General features: G+C 38.0%; 2 protein-coding genes across 2 annotated transcripts in view; both read left to right on the top strand.

Annotated features, from left to right (window-relative positions):
* The window catches only part of LOC140929483 (T-complex protein 1 subunit theta-like), a 145475-nt gene that overhangs the window by 126509 nt on the left and 10628 nt on the right, over window positions 1-8338 (top strand). The window lies entirely within an intron of this gene.
* LOC140950232 (T-complex protein 1 subunit theta-like) overlaps window positions 3492-8338 on the top strand; it is a 295708-nt gene continuing 290861 nt past the window's right edge. Inside the window, exons 1-2 of the mRNA XM_073399449.1 lie at window positions 3492-3638; window positions 7830-7862. The gene's annotated coding sequence lies outside the window, so the exon portion shown is untranslated. The remainder of the gene's footprint in view (window positions 3639-7829; window positions 7863-8338) is intronic.

Below are 8338 nucleotides of genomic sequence, written 5' to 3' on the forward strand. Positions count from 1 at the left end.
AATCTAATAGTTCCACTGACAAAGACTAGGGTAAAGTTCTGGAATCCGGGGACCACAGAATGGAATCCAGAATCCAAGACCCTCTTGGTTTTTCTTACATGGGGCCTCTTATTTGTGATATTTAAACAGCTCAAGACTTATTTTATTTTGTTTTATTGTTTTGGTTTTTAAATATAGTTGTTTATTTCAACCTCTAACAACACTTACACAACAAAATTTACCTTTAGATAAACTAAAAAAAATAATAACAATAAAGAAAGAAAAAGAAATTACGAAAGTTTACAACAGTACATTGTATTACAGTCTTGCCACAAAAGTATATTAAAATGCAAGTCTAATGTTGAGTATAACCTTACTAGTTGAATTAATATTGCTAGATTAGAAAACAATTAAACTTCTTCTCAATTAAAGGCTTATCCATTTATTATAATAATAATCAGGTGAATTAATACTTCTTGCTATATGTTTTTCTATCTGGGCTTTGTTTACCACTATAGTTAGATAAACACTTAATAACAAAGGCTCTTCTGTGATACTGCAGCAGTATACCATAAAATTCTGGAAAGAAGCCCCTCCATGTATAAGCCCCTCCAAAATCTAAGCCCCTCAAACTCGTAACACCACAAAAACCCTCCGTTAAATCGCCCTTTCCAAATATAAGCCCCTGGGGGCTTGTTCTTGGAAATTGCTCTCAAATACAAAATAAAACAAAGCAAAAACAGCACAAAAACATAAATTTTTGTATTTGCCAAAGAACGTGTGCCAAATGATTGCAGCCAGAAAGTGTCACAGTTTATTGCTGTTTACGTAGTTCCTCTTCACTCTTGCAGGTTTTGATTTCCTTGGTCCACGTTGACAAAGTACTTGCGTGGTTGCGTTTTAGAAAGGTCTAGGTCCGTAAGGCGAGTTCCAGTAAAAGCTTTCTGCAAATTACTGACATAAAAAAAAAAATTTCCATTCAACTATAAGCTAACCCAATCGATTTTAAGATGCAGATAGTATAAGCCTAGCCGATTTTGTATATAAGCCCCCTTCAAAAATAAGCCCCTCAAAAAGGGCCTCTGAAAAATATAAACCCCGGGGCTTTTATTTTCTAACTTTTATGGTATACAATATTTTGCAAGTAGTAAGAGCTGATTAGTTTACTTATTGAGGTGGTTGTTACCGCTAATACCATACAAGATTTTAATGGTTGATAGATCTACAGCCCATATTGGTACGTGAGACTTGTACCAGTAGAGGAAAGCTTCCCAGAACTCTCCCAGAGCTCAAGACTTATGACAAGAAATCCAAAGGCTACCAAGAAGTTACAAGCTGTTATCTATAGAGCTATGAGAAGGAATTAAGGACAACTGCAGTCAAAATAGTAGCAGGGACTGAACTCACATTTCAAGAAGAAAAGTCACCAAATATTATTATAGTAAAGATGTTTTATACCCAAGTGAGAAGGATTAAAACTTAGCCTGCATAGCAGGCGCTTGGAAGTAGTGGGCAAAACAGAGAACGGGCGCGCGAGAGGGAGACACGAGTTTCTCCTTCTTGCGCGCACGTTTTTTCTTGTGACCACTACTTCCAAGCGCCTGCTACGCAGGCTAATTAAAACTGAGATTAAGTAATCTTTGAAGTTTTTGGTCATGCCTGTTTACAGCTACTTACAGCAGTGACCCAGGGCTCACAACAATATAACATCAGGGCCATTGTTAATTCAGTTTTTTTTTTGAGGGGCTAACACAAACATTTGGTGTGTCAGAAAGTTGTCCACCATACTAGCCCATGTGTAGCATGTGCTTGTGAGTAAAATGGGTGCAACAAAGAATTGGACGATGTCTCCCTTTTTTTGTACGCCTCTGTTTTTTTTGGCACCTGTTTCTTCCAAGGGCCTTATATAATGGCTACATATTTCCATGTTCAAAAGTTAATGAGGGAGAGTGTGGGGTTGTGGCAGAGCTGATCTTTGGAAAGGGTATTGGGTCGAAAAGTAGTTTAAGCCTACATAAACAAAATTTTAAATTGAAAAAAAAATTGTTCCAGATAAGCTTTCTAAATTCATTTATAAATGCAATTTTCGCTTGGAACGGCATGGGTGCGAGAGAGAACTCAGCTGCATGAGCGATGGAGACGTGGGGGGAGAAGGAAGCAAGGTCGTGTCCTCCTTGTATACCCCATCCTTTCTTGCCCCCATTTTATCTCTAAGAAGTTACTATGCAAGCTGCAGGCTAAATTTCTTGCATCCCAGGATAGCTTTTATATGGTTTGGGGATTGAGGTGGGACTGGGATGTATGTTGTCCTTCATTTACCGTAAATGGTCGACTAAGCGCCACAACGCTTATTTAATTGTTCCCGTTACAGGTGGAGCGCCTATTCGAGAGTGGCGCTTATTGAATTATTTTTTTGGTAAAGGTGCGGCGCTTATTCGAGTAGCGGTGCTTATAAATCAATCATACAGTAAATTACATTTTCCTTTAATTTTGGTAAGGTGGCTTGAATCAAAGGAAAAGAAAATTTAAACCACTGTACTAGACCATCATAAACTTCAGTATTCTGTCCTTAGCCTGAATTTCAGACGATAACTTCAAGTCGTTTTTATTCCCCTGGGCCCTCCGCCCTATTCCTGAAAGGCTGATTAGCGCTATAACCGAGGATTGAAATTTCATCAGCCGTTTTTGTATTTTACCTTCCTGTGTATTGCTTAGAGTAACATTTTGTGTTATCATTACTGTTTCTCGGAGTAAAGGCTCATCAACAGTATTAAGTAAGCCAGAAATTCATAAGGGGTTGAATCAACCCCTTTGGTAAGCTCGAGTTGCATGTTCTTATACAAGAAAACCTTGCCGTAAAATTTGGCTTAATCCGGGTTAAACTTTTTAACTTGATAACGTGATAACTTCATTCCATCCTAGGAAACCCAGGGGCAGTTTAATAGTCGGGATGTTCGTGGTGAAAGCCCGGGGGGGATACTCCCATACATTACCTATACGGGTATGTGCCGCCCAAAGGGGTCGTGATTTTGAAGCTCCTGTTTTAGAACGGGGTATCCATTTCAGAGGCGTTTTCTAGAACGGGGTATAAAATTTCGAACGCACGAAAGCTCCACTTTTGTAAGCAGCCATTTGAAAGTATTCAAGGACAGATTGCTTTTAAAAATACGGTTCAATGCGTTAACAAGCAAACTGTTGTACTCTTGTTTCACCCTAGAACGGAGTATAAAAAATTGGCCCATTTCTAGAACGGGGTATCAGTTTAAGGGCGAATACTAGAACGGGGTATAAAAAATTGGCCCATTTTTAGAATGGGGTATCAATTTTAGGGGAAATTTTTTCTAGAACGGGGTGCCAATTTGGAGTCCCGGGCGGCACATACCCACTCAAAAAATACCCAAGTGCCACCCCCCGGGGGTGAAAGTTTATATTCACCACGAACATTCTATCGTCCCGTCTATTAAACTACCCCTGGGTCATTCCCTGGGTCTCCGAGGATGCCTCGTTTCCAGGTTCTCTCCAGGGACGGGTAGGAGGCTAGAAAGGAAAGTGAAAGGACCTGAAAAGTTCGTTGGAGGCGCCTTCTTGGTGGTATATTCTTAATTCTCTACAGAAGTCTAACCGAAGAAGATAGAAAATGAAAATCAGGATGTCAAGAAGTGAGTTTTAACGTCTTTATGTCTAACAAATTTGTTCAATCCTCATCTCGCAAAAGCCAGGAACGTGTTGCTTGGCCAAAGAACTTTAACCACATTGCACTAGGATGGAAGACTATACTTGCCAACATAGGGAGTTTTAACTGACAGAAAGCTTAAATTTGCCTCTTTATATATTGATAATGAGTTAGTGTTTCTTTTGGCTTTTAAAAAAGTTCGATTTGTAGCTTTTTGTGTAAAGCACACAATCACGAGTCACAGCTAAATTGCAAATTCTTGGGTTGCACGTGACGTCACCAAAAATCAAACTAAGAAACTATCGATTCTTCTGAGTTTCTACTTTCACGAGGTATTACAGTACCTAAACACCTTTACACGAACAAATTTTTGGTTCGAAAGGGTTCTTCGTTTTGCGAGAGAGGACGCTTGAATTTCCAAGCTTTCGCGTGACGCGGCATTTAGCTGGCGGCCGGGAAAGCTCTTATGTGGGTTAAAAACGTTACCGATTTTGGGAGATTTTGCAATCTAAACATTCCTTGTCTCAGAATAAATATTACAGTAATCTTTATGAGTTCCTCAAGCGAAGAATTCACGCATTAGTAGGAAAACTCGAAAACAGATGTTTCTGTTGGTATCCGGCGGCCATATTGGTGTTCCTGAACGGGACACCAACATGGCGTTTCCATACAAAGGTTTATAAATTTAGGTAAACCGTTTTTCCCAATATCTCGCATTTGAAATATTTCACAGACTTGATTCTTGGCAAGGGTTTTTGTATATTTATCTTTTTTCATTTCCCAGATTCTAGTCCTTCTGTATTGAATGGTTGGCATCTTTATTTTTCATTTCGTGACAGTGCAAGCCGAGAATAGGTTTTCATGTTTTCCACGTGTCTAAACTCGGGAAACTACAGTGAAACCTCTGTTGAGAGGACCCCCAATTAAGCGGCCCGAAATTAAAGTGTTATATTTCCCTTTATATATAACGAACCCTTATTCAGCGGACGCGGAGACTGAAAGAAAGTGTATTTGGCTGATTTCTATTGTTGATAACCTCTGTTAAGCGGACACCGGACTGAATTGACAATAGTAGTATTGGGTTACGTCCTTGAAATATGCTCGGAGTAGTCAATCGATAAAAATCGGTAAATCTGATTTGATTGATATCGTTATTGATATCGATTGTATCAATCAATCGGTAGAAATCGATGACACACTCAGGGTTGTCACTAAGAGCCGGGGGCCTGGGATTTCCCCCGGCTATTCACAGCATGGCCCCCAGCTACTTTCGTCGTTGAATTAAACCAAAAGAGCACACCTTTGAAACACACAAAGACTATCCATCAAACTAAATACAAGTTTCATCTGCAGCAGGTTTAAGTAATTTTGAAATACTCGCGTGCAAAAACTAAGAAATGTTGGAAAGAGACGTCTGACTTAGATTTGGTACTAGTACGCACGTGCGATGGCAACAAGAATGCAATAGGTTTATTGAGCAAAACAACTAGTTCGCACGTGCATCACGCTTTTTTTACATTTCTTAGCTGTTAATGCACGACTACGAGGTGAAAATGCCTAGTTTCACGTTTTATGGAGGACGTCGTCAAGCGACGACAAACTTTTCTTTCAACTCCAGGGAAATTGGCCTACATTAGCTATTTTCAGCAAATTGAAATAAACGCAACAAAGTTGGAAAAAATGCCAATTCATTTTAAAAGTGACGTTTTCGCTGCCGTCACCTTTGTCGATGCTAAAAGTCCTTAGTTTCAACCGTTGTGTCGGCTTTGTGTTAAACATGCCAAAGAAGTGGCAAAGGAATCTGCACTCTTTGTTCACGATGAAAGACCTGTGCAGATCTCTGTTGACATCACAGAAGGAGTTGAGGCTTCATCCCAGTGTTAAATCTCCCTGATGCTGTTGTTGATGATAATGAGGATTATGATGAAGGCTTTGAAGATGAAGACTATGGCTGATTGCTATGTTTAATAAATTGACATTTAAGTGATCCGGCTTTAATTAGGTATCAAGTATACAAAATAACGCACGGTCAACGGTAAATGTTCGATCATTGTCTGCAGGTCATGATCACATCCTCTCAGTTCTACTTCCAAGAAGTTATATATAAAAGGGAAGTTAAGCATTAGCATTACTTTTGCATTCTTCTCCTTGAGTCTCGTTTTGACATCTCAGCATCGTTTATAAAGTATAGCCCTGTCTTTTAAACGCTTTTCCGTAGGTCAGTTTCTTCGTATGTTAAGTGATTTATCGTTCCTAAATTCGAGACCACTGATGTTACCAGTTGTGCAGTTTAGTTTTGCCATATTTTATCCCGCAATTTTTCGTACATTACGCTTGTTTTAGCCTTATCATACTTTTATTTTTCAACAAACCATAGTAACCTTGTGTTTATGATGCTTTTTCGTACATTCATCGTCCGCTTGTCTTTTTTCCGCTTCTCCGTGGGTTAATTCATTTGTAATTATATTAGTTTTACTTTTGTTTTCCGTAAGTTGTTTTGTTCTTATGTATAACTAAATGAGGATTTCCAATTGATTTTACAGCGCATGTTAATTCATTCGCACAATATAAGAATCGATTGTCCTTTCCACATTTTCAACATTGGTAAAGTATCGTTGTGATTTAACACTTCACTGGCCAGCATGGGCCTTGTCTGCATGAAGATAAGACTGCGCGGATAACATGACCGGTGCCTACATGACATTTTTTTCAGACCCAGTGCTTACATGTATATTCCCATTTGGCGGCCACTAAAAAAACCCTCCAACGAGCCTTTACGTAAAGTAAAAACTTATTATTTTAGTGTCTCAGAATGTTGTAGTTTTCTTCAGTAAAGGTGTGATCATCATAAAACCGCTAATGATAGCTGTACTCTTGATGAAGATTGCTTTTTTGGGGCAGTAATGCTTTTTGGAAAATGGTAGAAGTTGCACTTCAAAAACAATTTTTTTTTGGGGGGGGGGGGGGCTTCATGACTGCTTGCTTCCCCGGATACTTACAACAAATACCCGGCAACTTGAAATGTTAGTTATAACCTTGCACACTCATTTCGTTTATCGATTTATTAATCTTGATTTTTACCGATTTCATCGATTTATATTGGAAGATATATCTGTTCATCTGTTCCTTCAAATATGAAAACTGATTTCATGCAAACAGTAAATTTGTTGTTGTTTATTGAGTTGCAGTTGAGAGTTGAAGGATCAAACAGTTATCACTTTTTAAAACATTCTTTTAAAAAAATCTGAAAAATCTTATCTTTTCTTCAAAACCAGGTTTAAAATCGTCTTCTGGTTTGTAGGCGCCCAGTTTTTCATGATTTAGACCTGCCGTCCTTTCAAAATAACATCGGTGTAGTTTCAGATGTAGTTAAATCCCAGAGTAGCCAATAGATAAAAATCAAAATCAATAAAAATCATTAGCAATCAAGTGATTTTTATCAATTGATAATGGAAATGGTGAAAATCTATCCAGGGAAATCTTTGAATGAATTTCAGACATCCCTTCAACTCGAGGGGATGTCTGAAATTCAGGCTAGGAAATCAGTTTACTGAGGGTGTATTTCTCGTGGTACTTGCCTGTGAGAACTGAATGTACATGTAATTATAAAACCAAACCGTTTTTGTTATTATGTACTAAACGAAGAGTTGTGGAGAGAAACTTGTGTGTGTGATAGTTTCCACATTTCTCATTTTCATGTTTGTTGAGCAGTTGATATTTGTGGAAGTGTTTTCTCAGCTGTACTATCTAACTCATGCCAAAAAACAACAATGGCAGACTTCCATTATAAATTGATAAAATCATGTAAAATAGATAATATCAATTTGACACAGCAATCTAGTTTATCGATTTTCACTGATTCCCATTATAAATCGATAAAAATCAATTGAATGCTACCGATTTTTATTGATACCGATTTTTATCGATTGAGTACTCCGGGATATACGTATTCTAGTTGATTAATAAAGATAATGCATCAGTCAATTCCTTGTAGTTATGCGTATCAAATGATGAAAGTGTTAAAACCTAGTGCTAGTGAGTTCTTTTCCGCTTATTATCTGATGGTACATGTAGATGAATGCTGACTAACACAGAAGATTACTTGACACATTGACCTGCAAGGTAGTATTTTTCTTCATTTGATTGGGTTGTCATATGCCATTTCGTTTCTTTTCAGAGAACTGTGATCTGTGTAGGACATGAGGCAGAGGTAAGCTCGACAAAATAATATTAGGTGTATAGTGTATAGGTGTATGGTTCCTTGAATCACATGGATCTTAGAAAATTTTCGCCTGATCTCAAATTCTCCTAAGCATTATTTTGTGATTAATGACTCGAAGTCTTGTTTTCCGGTGATTTTGCATCTTGGAGGCTTGAATTTTTTTCAAGTCTCAATCTGAAGTTTTGAAACATTGCTGGGACACCAATGATGAACACGAATCACTACATTGAACAGCCTTGAAAATTATGTTGAACAGTCTAATTTTTTCCTGATGGTGTCCCAGCCAATCTACATTTTACAGTATTATCATTAGCATGGTCGTAGTAGCATATCTCTTGACTCTTTGTGTCCCAAGAGTGACCAACATCAATTTTCTCCTAACAAATATTCATACTTAATCAAGAGGAAAGGTTATGAAACATCGATAGGTATTTCACCAGCTAAAGGGAAATGTTTTGATCTTC

Source organism: Porites lutea, chromosome 1 (assembly GCF_958299795.1).
Source record: "Porites lutea chromosome 1, jaPorLute2.1, whole genome shotgun sequence".
In the NCBI taxonomy this organism is placed as follows: Eukaryota; Metazoa; Cnidaria; class Anthozoa; order Scleractinia; family Poritidae; genus Porites; species Porites lutea.